Raw genomic sequence first — 26,682 nt, forward strand, 5'->3', positions numbered from 1 at the left:
CAGTGTTACCCAGCTTGATGGGGGGCAGATCCAGGAATTTTTGTATGTGAGGAAATAGGGATTGCTTTTATGATATGATAGATTTGGATGGACCCTAGAGATGAAAAACTTGGCTTAAAGGCCCATTCCAGTATTCAGAGAAGTGTTCAGGATAAATAATTGTGAGGATGGACACAATGAAATGAGACAATTGGCTATTAATTCCAAAGATCCTCCCCCTCTCTCTTTTTTTGTAATAGGTTTGCTATGATAATCAGCGGGTATGAATTCCAGTTCTGCCACTTACTGGCTATATAACCTTGTAGAAAATACATTACTTCTCAAAGTTCCTTCACTGGTTGAAACTTGGACAAAATACGCCTATTCCACAGAATTGATAGATACTAAATTCACCACTAAATGCAACATCTGTGTCATCCTGCAGAACACCTGGCAGGTGTTACAACTGGTTGATGGTTATGACTGTTAACATCACCCTCATCTTGTAAAGCACAAAGGAGAAAGAGGAGTTGAGATGGATTACAACTTATCAACAGGGAGCTGTACCTACCATTGGTAATGGGGGAATGTTGGAGAGGAGAAATGTTTTAAGAGGGTTCAGATTGGGCAAGGGTGGGAAGAAGACCATGGGTTTCACTTTGGATACCGAACTGTTAGAACTAATAGTTGCAAGTAGAGATTGGAGAAACTTATTTTCATACATGTAGCAATCAAATCCGTGTGAATGGATGGGTTATTTGCAGGAATAAGTTAAAGAAAGTGAGATAGAATGCATAGGGCTGAGTAGCATGTGGTCATTAGATTGCGTGGTGTGTGTGTGTGTGTGTGTATGTACACATGCACACACATGCGCATGCACGCACATGACGGCAAAGTAGGGGGTTATGTTTCTTGTAATAAATGCTGTGGAACAAGCACCAGCACTTCAGATCAAGGATGTTTTTCCTTTTCTAATAGCTTTAAATAATTGCTACAGAACAGGCGAACAAAGTAAGATAAATTTTGCATTTAGCATATGTGGAAATATTATGAATAGTTGCAGACTCAATTCACTTTGATGCCCTTTGACAATCTGATAATTTTTGCAAAGATGTACTTAAAATGCTGTTTCATGCAAAGTTTGGATATTTTTCCCTTGTTTAAAAAATACACGACATCATTAATTTGCAGGCCTGTATATTAATTTTGCTGAGAGCACCGTTTATTTCTCTTTCCTCCCACTTTGTTTAAAGTCAGTTGTTGACAACTCTCAAGCGTGTCAAACTCTCATCGCCAATAATTGCTTAAGGACCCCTAACTTCTACAAATGTTGGTTCCAGCTCCAAACCCCATGCTAGCCCTGGAAGAAAAAAAAAGAGAGGGAGGAAGAAAGAACTTCTTCTGATGAATTTTTGATTTTCCTTCTTAACAAAGAAATGTCTGAGATTCAAAGCAATAGCTTAAAGTGATATTATAAAATAGAATATGGAGTGCACTGTTCTGAATGACTCTTTGCTTTTAATGTGGGGCTGAAAAATTGTCAGTGCCTTTTTTGATTAGATGGGATTTTTTTTTTGTTCTTGATCTAAGAATTGAGGAGAAAAACATGCTACTTGCATTTGAATATGGCATGAGCAGAACTGTAATGTATTGGAGATAAAGTAATAGCAGCAATGCCTTAAGGCAGCACCTGTATCTCCGGGTCAGCGCCATCTCTCTTTAGATCGCTGCTGTGCCACTCTTTCTGTGGCTGCTTTATTAGGCCTAATTAGGCGGGCTGTCACTTTTATTGGTGATGGGAAAGGAAGATAAGTAGATCACTTGTGTCATCTATCTCTATCCGGACGTGTCTAAAAAGTCTAAAGTGATTGCTGTAGGCCACAAATATATACCACAAGAGGGAGAGGGAGCAGGAAAAAAAATAACACCCAGAACTGTAATAAAAAAAGAAAAGAAAAGAAAAAAAAACCTCTAGAAATGCCTTACCTTTGGCACTGCTGTGTATAATTTCAAACCCACAGAGAAGAGCTTGTGAAACATCCTGGAAGCCCTTTTGTTGTGGGGGAGAAGGTTGTCTAATGGATTTTTTGATAGCTGAATGGAGTGGGGAGGGGGAAAATGCTTCCTACTTGGGTGTCTAGCAATGGGTTCTCAAGAAAAAGTTGATTGTAACAAGAATTCCACATACGGTATTGCTGCACAGTAGAGTCACAATTAAGAATCCCAGAGCTGTGATTTTTTTGTGCACATGTGCTTGTGTGTGTGTGTGTGGTGATTTTAATAGTGGCAGGGAGAGGGTTTCTGAAACCTTTAGTAAGTGGGTTCTATATGGGAACAAGTAGTTCCTCTCATTTGCCTGTAAAAATAGTGCCAATAAAGATAAATAGCCCAGAGGACATTGGTAATGTTCTCTTCAGCTATGAGCAACTGCCTGAGGCTTTCAGAAAGTGGCTTCTTTTCTTCTAGAAAGGATTCTTTACCTAACTGGGCATTTCTGATATGGACTGGAGAACCCAGCTTTTTTCCAAATATTGGCTCTCTGATCTCTCACCCATCTGGTTGTGGGGTGAGCTGAGGCTACTGGCTCTTGATTGTGGTGATTTTGACTCTGAATGGAATCCCTTTGTCCAATCACATTTCTTTAGAGAGGTGATAAATTATACATACATACATACATACTTTACTAAGTATGTACCAAGACCTTGAAAAATCATGATGTTTGTTGCTTTCTTAATTGCTGTGACTGAATGGGCTTTTCAGTGTCAGATGAGAACTTTAATTTCTTCTTTTATGTGGAAAATAATGACCGTCATAAAATAATTTAAAAGATAATTATGAAGTACCTCTCAGTAATACTTACACAATACCAAGATGTTTGGGTACTCAGTCAGAATTTTTATTCATCACTTTGATATTTATTATACACATAATCAAATACATAGATTGACCAAGTAGAATTTATTTTTCAAAGTACAGACTTCTTTACACTTTCTATTCTGGGAAGACAGAAAGTATTATAATTGGGAACCTGCATTGGAAGGGCAAGGTAATATCAACTGATGCTAGTCAGTGGGTTGGTAGACTTCATGATTTTTTTTTATATCACTTTAATCCATCACATAAAATAACGGCATTTTGTAGCACCCACTATGTACCAGGCACTTTGCTAAGTGCTTTACATACATTACTTCATTTTAGTTTGATCAAACCCTCTAAAGTAGACATTACCCATTTTACAGATGAGAAAACTGAGACTGTGAGCCATCAAGTAACTTTCCCAAGTCCACACAGCAAGTAAATGGAAGAGCTAGAATTCAAACACATGTCTGTTTGATTGTACCGTCTGAACTCTTAACTACAGTTAGGCTCAGTCTCCGACTTCTGCATGTTGCTCATGAGAATGTTTTGCTTTTTTGAGAAAAGAAAACAACTCCTGGACTCAAGGAATTTTAGGTTAGAAGGAACTTTTATTACTGATTTTGTTGAGTTGATTGAATTGCCTTAGAGTATGATGGTTGGACTTAGGAACAACTTCTATTGTGATCTTTGACTTAGAACGTTCGGCACCACTTGTAAATAATTTGCATTCATTTTGTCTGACATAAATGGAAATAGAAACATTTGTCACTTGAGGCTGAAAGTCTGTCCCTAAGCCAAGTTAGGAATTTAAGGGCACCAAAAGCCTGTTTGACCAAAATGCTGCCTCCCTTAATCCCATCAGTTTACTGGATAAATAAGAGTTTTAAAGCATTTATAGAATGATTGCCGTATGCCATGCAGGTCCATATATTATTTAATCCTTTCAATGATTCTGAGATTGGGGTATTCATGCTCTCTCTCTCTCTCTTTTTTTAATTTACATCCAAATTAGCGTATAGTGTAACAATGATTTCAGGAGTAGATTCCTTAGTGCCCCCTACCCATTTAGCCCATCCCCCCTCCTACAACCCCTCCAGTAGCCCTGTTTGTTCTCCATATTTATGAGTCTCTTCTGTTTTGTCCACCTCCCTGCTTTTATATTATTTTTGTTTCCCTTCCCTTATGTTCATCTGTTTTGTCTCTTAAAGTCCTCACATGAGTGAAGTCATATGATTTTTGTCTTTCTCTGACTGACTAATTTCACTTAGTGTAATACCCTCCAGTTCCATCCACGTAGTTGGATACACACACACACACACACACACACACACACATACATATACACCACATCTTCTTTATCCATTCATCCATCTATGGACATTTGGGCTCTTTCCATACTTTGGCTATTGTTGATAGTGTTGCTATAAACATGGGGGTGCATGTGTCCCTTTGAAACATGCTCTCTTTTTTTAAACAGATAAAGAGCAGAAGTCTTTTTTGTTCTCTAGGAAAAAGACTTCTGATGGGCAAAAAGAAAATGTTGCATCGCCTGAAACTTCAGGGGAGGCATGGCAGTGGGGTTACACTTTTGGCACTTGAAATGTTAGAAGAGGACTGTGATCGTCTGGAAAAACGGAATCTCCCATTTGAGAGTGATAAAATGGGGCGGTAGTGGAAGGACTTAGCATCTTGCTGCTATCAGTTTTTGTCAGTTGGTACAATGTATGGTCTGTACCCAGGGAGGGCATCGTTTAGGAGCTGTTTGCTAGATCCAAGCAAATTTGTCTTCTTGTTCTCTCCAATTCTACTTTTTAAAAATGTTTTATTTTTATTTTTGAGAGAAAGAGAAATAGGGTATGAGCGGGGGAGGGGCAGAGAGCAGGAGACACACTCTGAAGCAGGCTCCAGCCTCTGACCTCTCAGCAGAGAACCTGACATAGGGCCTGAACTCACAGACTGGGAGATCATGACCTGAGCCAAAGTCGGACGCTTAACCAACTGAGCCACCCAGGCACCCATCTCCAATTCTAATGAGTCTCCGTAGTCTGATGCAGGGCTGGCCAATATCTGACATACTGCCAGTCTCCTTTCCCGATGTCATGGCAGACATGGACAGTTTGTTAGAGTATCTAGATTTCCAAGGCCATAACTCAATATCAGAATCTCAACACAGTGCTTCAGGTAGTTATTACCAGTTGGCACACAACTTGAGACTTACTTGTCAACCCTCGGTTAATGGGGCTAACTCCTAACTCTTCTCTCTTCTAGCTGTTGGCAGGAACTGAGGCAAGCATTCGTCTCTCTGAGCCTCAACTACCATCCATAAAGAAGAGGTACTACCTAACCCGTGAACTCCAAATTCACAGGAGTATCAAATGGGTTTTATAGTAAATCAGAAATCTCATTTTCAATGTAAGGAGATCTTATTTTTACCGAAATTGACTATTTTGACAAAACCACAGTCTTATTAGTCCAGTTACTCAAAGTAGTATTCATGTTGATTTCTCTGTTTCCTTCACTTTCCTACATCCAACCATTCTTCAAATTCTGTTGATTTTTCTTTTTAAATAGTTCTTGAGTCCTCCCCCTTTCTTCCCAGGCACAGTGGGATGGAGTCTGTGCCCTCATTATGGGCCTTTTAGGTAACTGGCCTTTCTACCGCTAGTCCCCTCAGCTTCTAGTCTATTCTCTGCTACTCTGTGGCCAGAGTGACCTCTTCAGACAAGTCATGTTTCTCTCTTTATGTTCCCTGTGGGTCTTCCACACTCACCATAACAAAGCCTAAACTCCCTAATCTGGCACACGTGGCCCTTTATTTCCCTACTCCTTCCATGTCCTCGGTACACCTTGCTCTGCTCATCATTCTCTCAATCTCCAGACTCTTTTATGACATGGTGTCTTTCCTTAGGTTATGCCATTCACTGTCCTTGTTCACTTGCCAAACTCAGACTGCACCTCTTGGGGCCCAATTAAGTGTTTCATGGTAGGGCCTCTGGAGACACTGTGGAAAGAGAAACTTTTCTGCAGATGGCACGTGTGTCTCCAGGTCTGGTGGTGGCATTCTCTGAAACTAAGGAGTGAGCCACAGGGGACAAAAGGGCTCCCAAGATGGAGGCAGGTGGCAGCCTTTAGTTATAAATACTCACAGGCCAATACTGTGGTTTCTTCAGGTAAAGATGCTCAGATCTCAGAAGGACCTGAAAGAAGGAAGGGAGGGAACTGATTGTGTAGATTTAAAATTTTTGCAAAATCCTTGCCTGCCCTATTCAACTAGAAACATCATCCTTTATGCACACCTCAGACTCTGGGAGCATGACAGGACTTCTGCTGTCTCTGTCTGCCCAGGCCCCCCAGCAGGTGCTTGAGTGTTACTCCCTCCCCTTCTTCCTCCTTTTCCTCCACTTCTGTATCCGCCTCATCCCCTGTAATCAATAATTCTTATGACATTTTTAAATTTACAAAACACTTGCAGATACATCATTTCATCTTCATGACAACCTCATGAAGTACATTGATCTTATATTATATCTCAGTTTTAGAGTTGAGTAAACTGAGGCCCAGAGAAGTTCAATTACTTCTTTAAAGTCAACATAGTTAGTAGATTATAGAACTGGGATTTAAACTAGGTCTTCAACTCTAAATCTCAGAGTTGTGTTGTTTGTTTTTATAAAGTGTTGTGACATTGATATTTAATTTGGAACTATGTTTCCATTTGTAGCATCTTTCTTGGTATTAAAATATGCTGTTTTACAAACCCTCTTCAAGCATCTTGCTTTGATTGCTCTAGATAAAAGTCATTTTGGGTGCCTGCATGATATCCTATATCATAAATTGCCAGTATCATTGTACTTCTTCCATGTGTTATAAGTCTGTCTTTGTGTTGATCTCCCAAGAACTGTGAACAACAATGAGGCAGGGCTTATCACATATCATCAGGTCCAAGCATACAGGCTTGGTGCAGAATAACCATGTGATCAAAGTTTGTTAAATGAGTGAATGATTGATGATAAAAACTAACTTTTATTGAATGCTTAGTATCACTAGCCACTTTACTTTCTCTTTCTATACATTAAGTCCTTTAATTTAAGTTAATTACTACAAAAACTCTATTGGGCCTGTACTATTATGATTCCCATTTTACAGCTTGGTAAACAGAGGTTTGAGAGGTATGATTCCCATGTTACAGCTTGGTTTGAGAGAGGTTAAGTAACTTGCTAATGGTCATCCAGCAACTAGTAAGTGGTAGAGCGAAGATGTGAGTCCAGGACACATCCTGCATATTTAACCTGAGGCTCTACTGCCCCATCTAGTGAATGAGTAACATCCACACCAAGGGGTGTGATGAAAGGGAAGTGCTTTGACATCGTATCTGAGTCCCAACTCCGCCCTTAACCAGCCGAGAAGCTTCGAGTAAGGCACTTAATAACTTCTATGTGTCTCAGTTTCTTCCTGTAAACCAGGTGATAATGTATGCTTCATAGGTTAGTTGTGAGGATCAAACTCTGTGATGGCTAGGACGTTTTGTAGTTCTAAACAACTCTCTAGAATTTTGCCAGTGACGTTATTGCTCTGGTTGTCACGAGGCTGACAACAGTCCCTGCTGGTGAGCCACAGGTCTTCTGTGTGTTTTGCTTAAGGCTGGCTCTCCAGAAGTTTCTGCAGCACTGCGTTGAGTCCAGCAGGGAGCCAGTGCCCCCCTGGACTTATCAATTAGCTGTGGAGGGGGTGTTGCTAATTATTCTTTAGCTCCAGGGTGAGCCAACACATTTCATCTTTATCTTCTCAAAAGAAAAAAAAAATCTCTTTTGACCTTTGGTGAAATAATCAGAATTCTTGACATTTTTTGCCTTTTGCAAGAAAAGTAGCTTAGCCATACCCCTTCTTCCAATTCCTCAACTACATTCTTTATTTATGTCTTTTTCTTTTCTTTGTTGCTTACAGACAACATAGAGCAGAGATGATATAACAATGTGAAAATCAGTTGTTCTGTAAACTTCCTTTTCAGTTTCCTCTGGACAGCAAGATTTTTCTGGCCTCTTGCCTAGTGTAAAAAGGTCAAACTTGTGAGCTGTGTCGTCAGATTTGCCTGGGTTCAAGTCCTAGCTCTACACCTTCACCATTGTGTAGAGCTTGATGAGCCACCTAGCTCCTCCAAGCCTCAGTTTCCACATCTGTGTAAAGGGGGTAGCAACCATAGCCATATCATGGGTTTCTTACAGAACCTAAATGAGCTCGTGCATGTAACACATTCAGAACCATGCCTGGTGAATCATAAATATCCAAAAAAGTTATTTAAAAGATACCTCATTGTTTCAAATTCTACCACATAGGTAAATCTAAGCTGCTGATCATGGTATTGAATACTTTGAAAGAATTTCAAAGGAGCAGGGACAGTAAAATTTCATTAGGCTACTTCTTCTTTTTTTTTAATGTTTTTTTTTTTTTTTTAAGAGAGAGAAGGTGGGAGGGGCAGAGAGAGAGGGAGAGAGAGGATCTGAAGCAGGCTCTGTGCTGACAGCAGTGAGCCGGACGCAGGGCTCATACTCACCAACCATGAGATCATGACTTGAGCTGAATTTGGACGCTCATTGACTGAGCCACCCAGGCACCACTAGGGTACTTTTTCGATGATGCCTCACCCTCTGGCTGAACAGAGAGAAGTTGACAGCTGTTTGCTTTTATACCTAAAATCCTAAGTCTTTGGGTATTTCAAAACAGTTGTGTAATTTCATAAAAATGTTCACTTTATTTCAGGGTTATCTAGCGTGTACAGTCAGCTCTGGTGCTTTGGTGTGGGTGCCGCCTCAGTCACCCAGGTTCTTAAGCCTAGGGTTACACCGCCCTGATGTGTTGTGGTCAGTTGTGAGGTAGGACCCAAAGAATTGATCATTATTGATATGGTACTTAAAGTTGTGAATATCTTTAAAAAATTATTAGCTTTACAAACTAGAGTAGATTCAAGGCTATATCAGCAATAATACTACATTTCGAACTCTCTTGTATGCTAAGATGTGTCTTGAGTGGGTGAGGCAGGCCAGGTTATGGCTAGTTCCTTGAGACCTGTAGGTACTGTTAGCACATGTAGAGCCTGGGAATTTTTGTGGTGCTTTACTGCCCCATGAAGTTTTTTGGGATATTTGAATCTACATATAGGTATAGGTTCAAGTTCTGTATGTTAATTATCACTTGCCCTGTGTTTCCCAGTGGAGAAAACTTGAGAATTGCTGGGTCAGTATGTAGTTTTTAGACTATTTTTACAGCAATAGTTTTGAAACTGCATTCCTTGGAGCCCTGTGGTGTTGCCTGAGGATCCTTGGGGGTTAAAACAAGGTGAGTAAATGGAGGTCTAGGTTCTCCAGTTTTTACTTCAATCAGAGCAGTGCTGTTTTCATTTGTGTTATATTTTGGGATATCACATGAGGTTTTGAGAAAAACACACTATATTTTTTCTTGAAAATTCTGTTAATAGCATCCATGAAAGTCTTGCAACCTCTCTTTGAGTTCCTCTGCCTTCTAAGTTGCCCTGTTCATTTCATTACATACACCTCTGCTGGGAAGTTCTCATGAGGGCCCTGAATCTGCTTCATTGTATTATTTAACCCCTGGTCCTAGTTTTGTCTCCTAGTTTGCTCCTTTTACTGTTGAGCAGTACATCACTGTAAACACTTTTAGAATTAATGCTTCCAGGAAGTAGCCCAACGGGCCACGAAGTTGTCATTTTTAGTTTTTGTGGGGCACAGATTAGGGTCACTGTTGAAGGATGATGATGAGAGCCAATTGTCTGCTAGAAAGCCACCTATCATTCCACATCTTTATAATCCACATCTTGATCATTTCCTGCTCATTATTATGCATTCAACAGTTCTCCCAAAACGATGAAGAAAAATATTACCATTTCCTCATGGAAAGTGGTCCTGAAAAACAAAATAATTATTATCGCTGTTGATGGAGAAGAAATTGCAATCATGTCTTATGAAGTGATGGTGAAGAGCTATGGTTGGCCTGCTCCAGAGTTTTAAAACTCTGTATGCTTAATATGATTGTGGGAATATTTGTGTTAACCTGGAATTATAGTTACAGCCAAACATCTTCTTTTAATGGTCAATAAGAGAGCAAGGAGAACTCATTATATTAGCTTTTCTTTTATTCAGAAAATGATCTAATTGTATTAATGATTTTCTGAATTTCCCTATAATCATATTAACGTTAGTTTTACTCCTTGAATTAAAAAAAGAGCCACTTCTAAAATGTTTAAACATTACTGTTCTAAATTAATGGCTTCTTGGTCTAATTAGTGAACATTATTGTTGTAATATATTTATACTCACACAGCACACCAGAGGCAGCACAGACCACTCCTGTGTACAAGCAAGCATGAAGAGAACGAAAAGCACAGTTCCAGAACAGTTCGAGTCTTTTACATTAAAAAAAATCTCATGGCTAATTTCCTAATTTCCACTTGCTCGGCGGCTCTTGGTACTAAAACACCGAAAGGAGAAGAGCTGTTGATGGGCTCCCCCCTCCCTCCTCCTTTAAAAGCCCTGTCACAAAACAGGATTGTGTTGTAGCCCCTGTTTGAATATTGAGCAGGCTAACTTTGCTTTTGCTCCTGCCAGATCTCTTCAGGCGGGAGGACAGGCCACCTCCTGGCAGAAGACGGCACTCACTGCCCACTGCAGGTGTTATAACCTATTTGTGAAGCACATTTTAAAGAGAGATTCTGTATTTTAATGGTCAGTTAGTAGTTGGCTACCAACCGTCTGTGCTCTCTGCCTGGGGACAGGAATGCCAGGCTTATTAAATATTGAGAAGCTGTTCATTACTATGGGGATCTGTGACAACAGCCTATCTGCATATTGAGAAAACAGCAAATTTACATTCTTCAGAATAGCTGCTCCAGTTCTGGGGAAGGACTAATGTTTGTCTGGCTAAAGATGCATAAAAATGCAAACTCTATCTTGGAGATCTGCTTTGTTGCCCTTTTTTTTTTCCTTGAAAGTGAAAATTTCAAAAACCAAACTTGCTTATGGAGAGAGAATTAAAAACAAACAAACAAACCTCTTGAAAAATCTAGTTATCTCATACTGGCTTTTTGGGGGAGAAAATGCCAGGTGTTTGAAATTCTAACTTTCATGTTGGAACATTATAAGAAAATGCATTTAATTAAATTTGGATTCTAAGCAACTGAGAAATTTGGTAGCATGTAGGTAAGTTGTAGGGGATAAAGTAATGAGATACTAGCTCTTTCCCTGAAGTCTTAATAATTGGAAAACGAATCACCAAGGGTTTCAGTCAATGCCAGCTGCAGATTAGCAACCCAGGAACATGCAACCCATTTTGTCCTCAAACAGAGACTGTATATATGAATGTGGTTGCTAATTACCAGTTAAATACCAAGATCTCATGAAGACTATTACACAGAGTTAGACCAGTGGTCCAACCTGCCCATTATTCAGTTTCTGACCATAATATGAATCATTATTGCCCAAAAAGAAATCCCTGAAAATGTCTGAGGTATTACCCACGTGTGCACAACTTTCCTTCATGATGAATTATGGCTGTATCACTAATGCGTTTCTATAAACCTTTGCCAATTCTGTTTACAGTTTAAAACAGTGATTCAGTGGTTCAGTATGAGAGAGAGGACCAATGCTGTCTTCTGTTGACTCTCTTCAGTCTGCATTGTGACCAGACACACCTACTTCACTGTTTACCATGGGTTTTTGTGTATGTGTGGTAAATATAATAAATAAATATATATGAGAACAGTGACATTATTGATGGCAGGGATAATCCCTGGTACATTGTGAACCATGTCCTTTGGTTTACTCCTTCATGCCCAATCCTCTGATTCTTTTCTTTTGGCTATTGCATATTTGAGAGTCTTTGTCTTTTGGGCACCCTGAATCAGAAACCTGGCCTCCATAACATCATTCTTAGATATTAGTGGTGTCCTCTAATTTTCCCTAACCTTTGCTTGTTACAGCAGTCATTGAGAACAAAACTCTTTTTTTCCTGGAATTTGCATTTCATCTTTTTCAGTGGATGCATGGTATGTTCCCTATGCTTTTCCATCTATGACATTTGTCCAATTCCCTAGCTAATAACTCTCAGTTTGTTACCCCATTGTGCTGCTTTTGAAGAATGTAGTGCTTAAGAGCTTGGTTTGACCATCTCAATGTGGATCTTTTCTCCATAATTTATTATTTATGGATACCTAGGCAAGTAAATCAATTTTCTGTGTCTCAGTTTTTCAGTTGTGTGTTGAAGACAATAATGATAGCAGTCTCTGGGCTTGTTATGAGGATTAAATAAATGACATCAGGTGGTTGGTATCAATGCTTAGCACATGGTAAATACTTCATATATGTTAGCCATTATTACTATCAGTATGAATTCAACAACATCATCCAATGCTAATTGAACATCTTTTCTGGATAGGCAGTGAGGGAAAGAGATAGTAAAACATAGGCATTATCTTAGAATAAGCACAGACTCTAATGGCCGAAATAGACAAGGAAGCGAATGCAATGCAGTGTGATAAAGTACTTTTGTGATGGCATGTTTGTTGATTCTTATTTGGCTCTTAAAACAATTCTCTGAGATATTAACCCCATTCTCAGATGAGGAATCTGGAGCCCAGGGAGGTAAAATGAAGACTGTAGTCACCGGGCAGAGACAAATTTCTCTCCTAAGCCTCTCGCTTCCAATCTCATCTCTTGCTTTGTACACCAGACCAGCCCACCTCATGGCCCTACATTCCTATATTGTTGCTGGTAATTGTGCATGAATACTCCTGTCTCCATTTGACTGTAACTTTCCATGCTTTGTAGTGTCCGTTGATTCCATTTGGGACTGTGGTACAGTAGAAAGAGCACTGGGCAAAGGGTCAGGGCTACTGTAGGCATATTCCAGGTCTTTTATATTGTGTAAGTACTTACCTGGTGTCCTCACCTCTCTGGACCCCAGTTCCCCCAGCTGTTTAATGACAGTTTTGATGAGCACAGTGGTTTTCATAAGGCGGGTTCTGGCATGGTGCCTCTTTGGCCATCTTGGGGGGTGAGATCCACCCCTTTGTTAAAAAGTTATGTTTTAACCTATGCAGTACATTGGTGTTTCATGAAAAATAATGTTTGAGAAAAAGATTCTGTTGCTAAAAACCGTTTGAAACCCTGTGGACAAAAAATTACTTTTAAGATCTTAGTCTGAAATTTATGGGTTTTAGTTGTTGAAATGTGGTGAGAAACGCTAGGAGGAGAAAAAGTTTTTGACTACATCGTCACCCTCTCAGTTGCTTCCAAGAAAAGCAGACTACAAATGATTTTTAATAGGTAAGTGGGTAATAATTAAGTTTCTTAAGATTTTATCTCTCAAGTAAACAGAAAATTAATAACTGTTCAGATCAGTGTGGTATGGAGTAGAATGGTTTTGGGGTTGCAGGACGTGGGTTTAAGTTCTGGCTCCAGCATGTGCTCTGCATGACCTTACCCAAGTCACTTTACTGCTCTCAGCTTTGGTTTCTCTTGCTCAGCCTTGCTCCTCCAGCAACACAGGATTGTTAAGAGAGATAAGTGGAATAAATGTGGTTATAAGCCAGAGCAGCTATGAAAATGTAAATTCTCCTTTTATGGTTGTTTTTAACATACTGATAAAGTCCTTAATATTTGTGAGGTTTTCAAATCTTCATCTTCTCAGAGTTTCAGACATTTTTCTCCAGCATGCTCCCATGGCCGGGATGTCTCTAGAATTTGTTCTGACAGACAGGTCTTTAGTTAACAAAGAGAAGAGGGTGTGTGTGTGTGTGTGTGCGCGCGCGTGTGCGTGTTTTGTTATTGTCATTGTTGTCCAGGCTGACAAATGGGTTTAGGTCCAGACTCCCCCCTGCATTATTAATGAAAAATTGCATATCACCTGAGGCTAACCTAGCTCCTTTCACAAGTCTTTGGCGACTAACAATCTTGCTGCCATCTGAAGAGAAGTCTGCCAAGCAAAGAATCTCCTTCCTCCTCTTTCCCTTAAGAAACACTTTAGCATGCCTAGCACAGGACTGTTTCAAATTAGGTTTGAATAAAATACTGTGATAAATAAGTAAGTGCCTCCCCACACAGATTGCCACTTGTTTAGGAATAAAGTATCGATTTTTGAATGTTGCTGAGATTTAGACATGGGTTAATTAAACATTTACATATATGTGCTGAACAATATATTGCATGGTACAATAATGTGCACTTTAATCAGAAACCGTGGGTGTTTGTGTTTGCTTTTTCCATGTTAATTGGCACCATGCTGGCTCAAGCTTAGGTATTTGGCTAGATGGAAGAAAATAGACATGGTGTTTTAAATATTTTAATTAGGACCAGCAGTTCTCAGCTCCCTCATTTCTCATTGGATTGTTTTTCATGCATGAATAAATTAGCTAGCATGGAAGTACTCTGTAGAAAGTGGTTGCCCTCTGGCCATAAAAAGAGTCCTGTTCATTAATACTTTAATGAAATTAGCTGTGAGCAAAATATTATTCCTTTTAACTGTGTTCTAATTTCTTAATTTTAATTAGGCACATAATTGTAGGGTGCTGAAATTATCTTCATGTTCAGCAACTAAAGTTCCATCATCAGGAGCCTGTGGCTGAAACACCACACACTCCCAACATGTTCCAGCAGGAAATTTTCCATCCAACTTTTTCCCCATTTGCTTCACCAAAGATCCCCCTCACCCCTCCATTTGTGGCCATGGTGTGATATTTCAGAGCTCCTGTTCCTTACTTAAGGAACATTGGTAATGAAGCCATTGGTAATGAAGCTACTGACTGGCCTGTGGATCATTTTAGAAGTGAGGCAGGGTGGAGGTCTACAAAGAATCTGGTCTGGTGGGGATTTTTTTCTTCCAGTTTTTGTCTTTTCAGGCCACTACCTAAATATCTGTCCCCCTGGTTTTATATTAGAGTTCTCTTTGTCTCTCTTTATTACTTATTACTTTATTGGCTTGTTCATTTGGATCTATAAACTCTGTGAGGGCAGGGATTTTTCTTCTTTCAGACACCAAGTTGTGGCATATAATTCCTACATTATACCAATATAGTTGTTGAATATTTAGTGGAACTGTGGATTCCATAATACTGAAATTTTCTGATACAAGTTGTGGTATTTTACAATGCTTCAGGTAAATAAGATAGTCCACACATAAATACCGAAATGAAACTTCTGAATTTGATATAGTGATACTCTAACTTTGCTGAGTTTTTACTTTAGAGGGAATAATATGAAATCTGGGTTGAAATGTAAGGGAGAGGGGCGCCTGGGTGGCTCAGTAGGTTAAGCGTCCGACTTCAGCTCAGGTCACGATCTCACGGTCTGTGAGTTCGAGCCCCGTGTCGGGCTCTGGGCTGATGGCTCAGAGCCTGGAGCCTGCTTCCAATTCTGTGTCTCCCTCTCTCTCTGCCCCTCCCCTGTTCATGCTCTGTCTCTCTCCGTCTCAAAAGTAAATACATGTTAAAAAAAAAAAAAAGAAATGTAAGGGAGAAACTAAAAGCCTATACACATTACTTTGTAGTATTCCCCACAATTCAAACTGAGATTTATCATGGCATGAATCGAGTGTATATGATACAGTAACTACTGAAAAAATGAAAATTCAGCCAATAAATGTTTGTATCATTCTTGCCTACCACCCTTACTAAACATAGTCTCCTACACCTGTACTGATGGTTTTTGAGTGAGACAACTGCCTCACTTATTTAAATATTTCATAGGTATTAAATACAAGTAAATATTTTTATAGGTTCATCCAGAAGTTACATATTTGATCTGATATGTAAAATAGGAATAATAATAATAATAATACCTCCCTTATAGGCTTATTTGGATTATTAAGAGAATAATACATATCAGACACATAGAAGAGTACCTGATACATAGTAAGCACTCAATAAATGTCAGATAATATTATTGACATTATTAATACTTGCATATAGATTGTCATTTTGCAAACTAACATTTGACAGTATTTTATGGTATGCAAGCCTGTCTTATCTATTTTCTAATTTAACTGTATTTAATAAAAAGAGATAAAATATCCAGTTGTACAGAATGAGGCAAATTTTATCCCACCGAAACATTTTTTTTAAATGTTTATTTATTTTGGAGAGAGAGGGAGGATGTGAGTGAGTGAGGAGCAGAGATGGGGTGGAGTGGGGGTGTTGGAGAGCAGGAGACAGGATCCTAGGTGGGCTCTACACTGACAGCAGCAAGACTGATGTAGGATTCGAACCTACAAACCTGGGCCGAAGTGGGACGCTCAACCAATTGAGCCACTCTGGTGCCCCACCACCTATTCTCTTAAAAGATAATATATTAATGAGACCATGTTTCAGATTTAACTTAATGCTTACTCACACCACAGTTCAAGGACTCCAGTTACTCAGTTTGTAAATGCTACGAACACAGAGGAAGCACTGTGCCCATCACCCAAATTACTCTTCTCATTCCTAAAGTAAACAAGATCCCAGAGTTTCTTTGTATTCTTCCCATGTGTGTTTTCAGTTTTTACTATACATAAATCATAAATAAATAATATGTAGGGATCAGGAGCAGATCCTATTTTTGCACACCAGAAACTTATAAAATTTTGATAGCCTTTGAAGTGATCATTTATTTATAATGAAAAAAATTATAACAATTTACAAATTGAAAAAAAACCTCTGGAATATCACAAAAATCTAGAAAAATAATATTTTTGTAAATTAACTATTTGACACATTTCTCTTATACTTTTTGTATAATTTTTTGGTTACATTTTATTTCATGTGAAAGATTTAATAACATTGTCTATATAGTTTTCTAAAGTAGCTTTTTCTAAATAGATTTCATCCCTAAACTTTTAGAGAAATATCATTTCCTAAATAATCTGAATACAAAGATAATTTTTTTCCTTTAGCATGGTTGATCAAAAAATTTTTTGTTCTTACTAGTTGAAATTCATAAAGCATGAAACTTTGTAGACGGAAATACTCATTTTTCATACTACTGATAGGGAGTTTTGCCTTATAAACATAGGAATTATGATAAATTCTCTTTTCTAAGATTTCTCCCCAAAGCAAAACAGTGTGTTGGTAATTGCATATGCTCCATTATGAGTCTATTCCCCACAAGAGAGAACTTTGTTTTTACTAAGTGTCAATGAAAACCAAATCTCCCATTTACAGTTTTATATGTCTGACTGAAGAATTTTCCACTGACCAGCTTCTGCTTACATGTTTCAAACTTTTTTTTAATGTTTATTTGTTTATTTATTTTGAGAAAGAGAGTGTAAGCAGGGGAGGGGCAGAGAATCCCAAGCAGGCTCCTCACTGTCAGCCCAGAGCCTGACATGGGGCTGGATCTTACCACCACAAGGTCACAACCTGAGCCAATATCAAAAGCGGAATTGAGCCACCCAAGCACTGCTGAACTTCGTTGTTGTTTTTAATCTCACCATACTCCTAGTCCCTGGCGCTATATGGCACATTTATGTCTTGATCTGATCTTGGACACGGCACCTTTGAGTCATGATGCCACACCTGAGGATCCGTATGGTAAATTGCAAGAATATTCCTGGGGCACCTGAGTGGCTCAGTTGGTTAAGCATCCAACTTTGGCTCAGGTCATGATCTCATGGTTCATGAGTTCGAGCCCTGCGTCAGGCCCTGGCTGACAGCTCAGAGCCTGGAACCCGGTTCAGATTCTTTGTCTCCCTCTGTCTGCCCCTCTGCTGCTTGCTCTCTGTCTGTCAAATTGTCTCAAAAATAAACATTAAAAAATTTTTTTTAAATAAAAAAAAAAAGAATATTCCTGAGAGCAGTTACTACAGTAGATGAGTAGTAAAGTGCATGAACACATCTCACAAACCCTAACTTAAATGTATCCCCAAAACTAGTTCCCCCCTGAATCAGATTCCCAAATGACCATGGTCACTGCAGTGCTACCTGATAGAAAGGGAAGGGAGATGGATGGTGAAGTTGGCATGGAAAACGACAGCTGTCTTAACCAAATGTGGTTAAAATATTATACAAAGTTGATAAAATATATGATCACGTGAGGGCACCTGGGTGGCTCAGTCGGTTAAACACCTGACTCTTGACTTCTGCTCAGGTCATGAGCTTGCGGTTTTGTGGGTTTGAGCCCCATGTCAGGCTCTGTGCTGCAGTACAGAGCCTGCTTGAGATTCTTTGTCTCCCTGTCTCTGCCCCTTCCCTGCTCACTATCTCTCTCAAAATAAATAAATAAACATTTAAAAAATGTATACATAAGATCATGTGAACACATTGCCAGAGCCTCTTTCAGGGCTTTGAAAGGGTCCCAGAAAAGTAAGGGGCCCTGAAGCTTAAGTTTCATTAGCATTGGAGTAATTCTGCCTCTGATAGGGTAATTACATACGATGACAAATTCTAGGTCAATGTTATGATGCTGTGTTTATCTTTCAGTAACTTATATCATCACTCATCATTACAGTTTTCAGATTTATCCTTATACATATAAGTCTAGTTTGTTCATTTTAACTTCTCTGTAATACTCCATTTGATGAAGATATCCCATTTTATTTTTATTTTCCTCCTGGTGGCATTCAGGTTGTTTTCAACCTAAATGTGTTCATAAGATCTTCTGTTTTGTAAGTTTTTTTCTTTTCTGGTCTTTTAAGTTTTATCATTTTACCCATAAAATTCTTGTACATAGCATTTTTTTTTGTATTTTCCATCTTTATGTGTGTGTTTGTGTGTGTGTGTGCGCGCGCGCGCGTGAATGTGGAGTTTTCCAGTTCCCAGTTCTCCCCTTTAGCTGTGTCCATTCTGCCATTAAACTAATTCATTGTTTTATAAATTTCATTTATTATGTTTTTGGTTTTGTAATTTCTATGTGAGTATTTTAAAACAATTCTTTGCAGTTCTCTGCTGAAATTCTGTCATACCATCTACTTTCTTAAACATGTTAGTCTTTTTAAAGTTTTTCTCTGATAAACCAATGCCTGAATGTCTAGTGAGTCTGAAGCTAATGTTGTTTTCCTCTTAGTTGTCAGGGTGTGTTTGTTATGTTTTTATTAAATATCAGATACTATGTATAAACATTTTAGAACTAATTTGAAACTCTGCATAATTTTATAGTCCTTGAGAGAGGATTTATTTTTATTCTAGAAGGCATTAAGATAGAGGCTATATTATAGTCTATTGGTGAGTAACAAATTATCCCAGAACTCAGAGGCTTCATATATCAAACATTTATTGTCTTAGTATTTCTGTGTATCCAGAACCCAGTTGTGACTTTGTTGGGTACCTCTGTCTCTAAGTCTCTCACGAGTTTGAAATTCAGGTGTTGACAGAATCTGTGGTTCCATCTGAAGCCTCCCCTAGGGTTTGACATGTTTCCAAACTCACACACATGGCTTTTGGTAGGCCTCAGGTCTTCACTAGTGATTTGCTGGAGTTATTGATTCCTTGCAATATAGACCTCCTTTATTGGTCAGTTCACAACATGGTGTCTGGCTCTTCAGAGCAAGTGAGAAAAGCAGAGAGAAGGGGTAACAGAAGGACAGTCTCTTTCTAAACTACATTGGAAGTGGTAACCCAACACATTTGCCGGTTCTGTTTGTTAGAATGCACTAGGTCAAGTCCACACGTAAGGGATTACCGAAGGGCATGAGTACTAGGAGGTGGGTATCTTTGGGGGCCTTCTTAGAAGCTGCCTGCTCTAGGGGCAGATCGCTTTGATCTAGTATGGGATTATGTCAATTAAAAACTCAACTTCAGTCCTTGTGAAGGCTGATCTATTTCTATTTCCAGTTCACCCTTACAACTAGGATGTATACTCTTTAGGAATCCCAGTTGAAAGCCTGGGGTATATGGCATGTTCGCTCTTCTCAATGGACGCTAAATTCCAGTTCTTCTCCCTACAGTTCTATGAGGCTACTAAAGCTTCTGCTCATTTTCTAAGCTCCTTAGCCATCACTGTAGAATTCGTATATGCCTATAGGGCAAAAGTGTAGGATTCAGCTTTCTTTTTTGTGTCTCTGAGCTCTTATTTCCCCAAGTCTTTATGCGTTTTAGTGTTCTGCCTTCAAACAGATTTTTTTTCCTTATTATCGATCTTTTCTAGGTGTTTTCAGTGAAAGGTTTGTTCTGACCTGAACTTGTCCATTATAGCCAGAAGAGGAAGAACTAAATGTGTTTGGAAGCAGCTTGAATCCAGTGTTTACTCCTGGCTCATTTAGTTGTGATCAAGAGTCTCAGGTTTCAAAGCCTAACCTTAACTTTGGGGCTGTGTTCTCTATCTCTCTTTGTAGATAAGGACAATGTGAGCTAAAAGCTAAGCAGACACTCCTGAGAGTATCCATTACACAGATACAATTGACTTTTATTTCTAATTATCAGAGAGAACAGATATTAGGCTAATGAGAAAGACCATAACATTAGGGAGAAAAATACCCTGTATTTATACATTAAAATTTGAGGAAACATTCACATTCTAAAATAAAGCATATATATATATATATATATATATATATATATATATATATATTTATTTATTTATTTTTTTTTTTAATTAGGATATTCCACTCAGACTTTATGAGTTCTCTCCTAAACTGGAGGATATATGAGGATGGGTTATGTTTCCTTATTTTGGAATCCCAGTGCCTAGAATATAGTCTCTGGAATAAGTTAGATGTTCAATAAAAGTTTTCAAATTGACCTCAATTAATATTACAATAAAGTTACCTTTCCTGAGCACATTCTGAATAATTAGAGGCAGGGAATTAGAAGATGATTTGGTGGTGAGGCTGATATGTAAAAATTTTCCCATGTAACCAATATTCTTTTAAATTATTTAATTTAAAAACTCTAGGGGCACCTGGGACGCTCAGTTGAGCGTCTGGCTCTTGATTTCATCTCTGGTCATGATCACAGAGTCATGGGATCAAGCCCCACATAAGGCTCCACTCTGAGGGTGGAGCCTGCTTAAGATTTTCTCTCCCTCGGCTCCTCTCCCCCTCTAGCGTGCTCTCTCTCTCTCTCTAAAAATAGAAACCAAAAAAACAAATGACTATATCCATTTCAACTGTAAACCCTCAGTACAAAATGGCCACCTAGATGTGGCCAAAATAAAACCAGATGGACTCTAAATATGCTATTAGATATTTGCATTTTTAAACAGTCTCAACTGGTTATCAGAGTAGGATTTGGGCTAAGAGTGAGTATCTGTTAAAGAGCAATTTGGTCCTGGGTTTTTACCACATGAATTCCAAGTCACATCTGTTCTAGGTGTTAATTCTGCAGCTTCCCTCAGGCAGGTAGTACACATGATTGTAGTTCTTGATTATGCCTTCCCTCTGGGAACTGAATTCAGATTGGTTTGCAATTAAAAGCAAAACAAAACCAACCTTGATATAACCTGGGAGAAATTTTCTGCTTATCCACAGAATGCTACTAGAAACAAGAAAGCTAGAGATTTGTCATTTCCACTGGCAATCTAGTTTACTGTACAAACAATTTAAAATATAATGTGCTATACGGTCTGGTAGCATGTGACATGACCATGGGGAGTGTTTACTTTTTACCTGTGGTCAGTCTTCCATCAGCCTGAATACTCTTAGGACTCAAGATGGAAAGACTGGAATCACATAACCTCTAAGTCATCATTCATCACTTGGCCAAACAATTGCTTCTGATTGAGCAAGCAAGAGTATTATTTATTGATAGAAGTAGTCGTGAAGAAACAATTTTGACATTGTCAAAGAAGCAGCCTAAGATTTAAATCATCCAGTACTCAGAATGCAGGGGGAAATGTCTGTCTGTCTCTGTCTCTATTTGTCATCTATCCATCTCTTTATCCTTCTGCCTATTTCCTTGTTCCAAAATGGATTTCAAAGACTCATACAAATACAACTCAAGCACGTACACAAATTCTTTTCTTTGGAAAAGGTTGAAAGATGATAGCTATGTAGATAGGCATAGAAATAAAATCGGAAGACTGTACCCCAAAATGTTACCTCTGCATGGTGGGATTATTACAGATTATTTTCATTCTTCTTGAGCTTTTCCACATTTCAAAATATTTCTTTAATGCCTATGTATCATATTGTAACACTGTGATATAATAAGAAATATATATTTGGTTTTCATGCCTGGTTCTTGGCACAGAACTAAAACCCTTATAATTTCCAGAGTGGTAGGGGTAATAGGAGCTTGTTCTATTATACTTGTTCTTACTACTTCATTCCTGACATAAGAGCTTTTTCTAAGACCTTTGGAATCTCCAGAGTGATAAGACTGTCCTTTTTTATGCTAATGAAATGGCAGATGCCTGGGGACTCCTGGAGAGCTCCAGGATGGAGAGTGGTCACTGGAAAGACCAAGCATAACTGGAGGCTTGGAACTCTCAGACTCACTCCCAAATCCTCTGGTGAGGAGGGAGGGACTGAAGAGTGAGTCAATAATTGACCATGCTTACAAGATGAAGCCTCCATTGAAATACCTAAACTATGTAGTTTGGGGAGCTTCTGGGTTGGTGGACACATCCATGTCCTGGGCAGATGGCATACCCCAACTCTGCTAGGACAGAACTTCCTGCACTTGGGATACGTCTGGGCCTCACGCTATGTACCTCGTCATCTGGTTTTTCATTTGTATACTTTATAATATCCTTTTTAATAAACACTAAATGTTTATGAAGTGTTTGACTGAGTTGTGTGAGCCATTATAGCAAATTATTGAACCAGAGGAGGGGAGAGGGTTTGAGAATTTGATTTGTAGTCAAGTTAGACAGGAATGTGAGTACCCTTGGCACCTAATACTTGTGACTAGAATCTGAAGTGGAGCAGTTTTGTGAGACTGAGCCTTTAACCTGTGAGGTCTGCACCAATTCTGGATAGTTAGTGTCAGAATTCAGCTAAGTTATAGAACACCCATTTGGTGTCCATAGAGAATTGGGGAATTACTTGGTGTGGAAAACTCACATATTTGGTGACAGAAATTGTTGTGAAAAGAGAAAAAAATTTTCCTTTAATATATTTGAAATAAGAAAATAAGTATTAAATAATAACTCATTTTAAAAAATAATTTCTGACTGAATCTTGCTAAATAATAAATAGCAATGTGTTAAAAATTACATATCCCCACTCAAAGAAAAAAATTTACAGAAGAAAACATGAATAGGAAAAGTAAGTTGAAAGAAAGACTGAGTTTAAGCCACAAAGAGGCAGCTGGAAGTGTGGTATTTTTTTGGTAAAAGGGGGCCTCAAATTTGTGATTGAGGTTTTCCTCCACCAGGGAAACAAAGGTACCATAATTGGTGGTAGTCTCATGTGCCTGGGGCTGAAATAAGTTCAGGAGAAGCAAGTGGAGTTTTGGCCCTTGTACTGAAGACTACTGTCTCTTAGAAGTCTACCTAAGGAGGAGCTTTTCCAGTGTCCATGTAGATGTTTTGGAGGGCAGTCCTCTCAGGACCCAGGTAGTGCCCAAGCATGGGGAGAGTAGGAGTTAGCTGGCTCACACGTCAGCATGGAAGTTCTCTGGGATGCAGCTTCCTTCCTGGTACAGATCATCAGCACCTGTCAATTGGGTGAGCACCTGCCAATGAACTCATATCCCCAGTGCTCTCTGATCTCCTTCCAACTCATTCTGCACATGGTAACCATTGATCTTAAAAATTACACATCAGGGGTGCCTGGGTGGGTCAGTTGGTTAAGCATCCAACTGTATCATAATCTCATGGTTCATGAGTTCGAACCCCATATTGGGCTCTGTGCTGACAGTTCAGATCCTGGAGCCTGCTTTGGATTCTGTGTCTCCCTCTCTCTCTGTCTGTCCCTCCACCACTCGCTCTCTCTCTGTCTCTCTCAAAAATAAATATTTAAAAAATTACACATCAACTCATATTGTTACTGGTCTTCCTCCTTCTGTTCTTTGACCTGCTTCCATACATTTCAGCGTGATAGAGTGATCTGAGAACTTAATTAGGTAATGAATGTCACTAGTCACAACCTTTCAGTGGCTTCAAATTCCTTTTCAAAGAGCAAAATCTTTACAGTGGTCTCCAAGGCCCTTGGTGATTTGATCCTGGCCTTCTACCTTTCAGCTTCATTTCTGTCTCTCTCCTCTTGACTCCTTCTTGACATAGTAGATGTGCTTTCCTGCACACCTTCCTGCTTGAAGCCCTTTGCACTCACCATTTCCTGTGTCAGGGAGGTGCCCTCCCTCATCTTTTTACACCTATTCATCTTTATTTTATTTATCATTCAGCTCAAAAATCCAGTCTGCCTCCCCTTTAATAATTTCCTATAGGAGCACATACTTTTCCTTCCAAGCACTCACCAGTTTATAGATTTATGTTCATTTGTGTAATTATTTCATCTGTGTTGATCTTCCATCCCTAAACAGGTTTCATGAAGGTGGGGAATCTTTTGCTCACCATTGTATCCCCCTGTGGCCAGAGTGCTCAAGCTAGTGATAAGAACTCAATAAATGGCTGTTGAATGAATAAATGAATGAATGAGTTTTAACTTTTTCACTGGAGGATCCTTCATCCACTTCTCTCATAATCATTATTTTGGAAGAAATACAGTAAAAAGGAAATTGGAAGCCTGCTCATTCCTTGCTCTGGAGTATCTCTCTGAACAGAGTGGGGATTGGGGGTTTCTGGACCACTAAAGAAAGGTTCCAGAAGAGTACAGCTAGCAACATCTTCTAGTCAAAATTAGGGATTTGTGATTCAACACTGTGTTTTCTGTTGGTAGCTTTGGCTACTTTGGGGTTAGGAACAGTTTTGAAGGAAAAGAGGCATGAGTTCTTAAATTGTATCGAAGTCATATCCAGAATTCTTGCAGGGATAGGAAACGTGGATTAATTTGGTGGGATTTTGTGAGGGTGAGCAGTGGAGGTTGAAAAATGTATGTAAAAACATTCATCAGTTCTTGAAAAAACTGCTTTCAGAGTACTGACATTTAATTTTAAGCATGGAATTTGGTGATACTCCACCATTTGCTCCTTCTGTTTCTTTTTATTTTAAACTATGACTGGAGAAATTTTTATATCAAGGATCAAAATCCAATTTTAAACCTCCAAATGTATCTCTGAATATTAGATGACAAGATGGTGTATCATATTTGTAAGAACTTCCTGTGGGAACATGACTTTTCAGCTGCAGTTAATGATCCTTGCAATTCTGTTCAAAACCACTTTTTCTTTTTTTTTGTTTTTTTGGACTGGCATTGTTTTCAGGCTTATAGTTGAGAATTCTTGGCTCATTCTATGTTTGCAAAATAGTTGGTATTAGTTTGGCCATTTGGTTTATTAAAGTCATCTTGAACCCATGGAGGTATTCTTAGGGTATCTTTAAAGGAGATCCTTCTAAAATGTGAAACAAATCTTTCACTGCATATATGCCAGGTAACAGGGACAGTTTATTTTGTAATACTTAGAAGAAATAGACTAGAATTAATATCACCACCATAAGACATACTTTGTTATTACTAACCCTTAGTTTATTTCTCTAAATGGAAGAAAAGATGCAGATATGCTGGAGGGAGAGTGGACAGGAGATACATGTAAGTCAATAGAGAAAAAGAGGCAAGAATTAGGGCAATTACACAGTTTTGGGAAAGAAGGCCTTAAATACTGAGGTCTGGAACAGGAAATCTCTGCCCATTTACTCAGTAAATAGTCACTGATCATATAATTGATAGGCACCATGCTAATAAATTTAGAAGTAGAGAAAAAAAGAAAAAGGTCCCCATCTTCATGAAGTTTGCAGTGTAATAAGAGAAATGAGAGTTAAACAAACACAAATAAGTATGCAATTGCAAATTATGATTTTAAAAACCCAAGAAATTTAATAAGATTGTAAGATGTGAGGAGAGGCAAGGGAAAAATTTTCTATTAAAGAACTTTTAACCTGAGAACTCAGGTTGATGACGCAGAGATGGCTAAGTACAGAGGAGAAAGCATTTAATTGTAAGTACACTTAAAAAGTGAAAGAGGGGCGCCTGGGTGGCTCAGTTGGTTAAGTGTCCGACTTCGGCTCAGGTCATGATCTCACGGTTTGTGGGTTCGAGCCTGCATTGGGCTCTGTGCTGACAGCTCAGAGCCTGGAGCCTGCTTTGGATTCTGTGTCTCCCCCTCCCAGTACCCCTCCCCCTCTCACACTGTGTCTTTATGTCTCTCAAAAATAAACAAACATTAAAAAAAAAAAAAAACGAGAGAAACAAGCAAAGGGCATGCTGCCTTTAAGAAATTTAAAGAAGTTCACTGTGACTAGTGCAGATGACAAGGGGCAAACTCAGGGATCCTTGTTGGCTAGAGGGTTTGGAGTTTCTCTTTAATGTGATAGGAAGGTACCCAAGAGTTTAAAGTTGGGAGTGGCATTATCAGACTTGGTTTTTAGGATCACTCTGGCTTAATAATGGGGAATGGTTTAGGAGGACAAGAGAGGTAATGGGAATATTTTTAAAATAAAAACTATGTGAGAGATACTAAAAGGCCACTTGCCCCAGTCTTCCATATCTGCCTATCACTGATGTCTAAAAACTTCCTTCAGGTTGAAATATAAAGACTCCTTAATGTATTATGGGATGGGGTGACAAACCCCATTATTCATCTTACCATGAAGAAATTGGTCCTCTTATAAGCTGCTAATGGCAAAGCATATGGGTACACCATTTTAAAGCGCATTTTTGTGGCTTTAGCTCTATTAGAGTTAATTATCTTTTTTTTTTGTTTGTTTTTGAAGGGGGAAAATAAAATAGATTGGAATACTTGAGGGGCCTCAACTATATATCGGTAATGTTTTAATTCCTTAAGAAAAAAAAATCTGAAGCAAATGTGGC

Source organism: Panthera tigris, chromosome B3, assembly GCF_018350195.1.
Source record: "Panthera tigris isolate Pti1 chromosome B3, P.tigris_Pti1_mat1.1, whole genome shotgun sequence".
Classification (NCBI taxonomy): domain Eukaryota; kingdom Metazoa; phylum Chordata; class Mammalia; order Carnivora; family Felidae; genus Panthera; species Panthera tigris.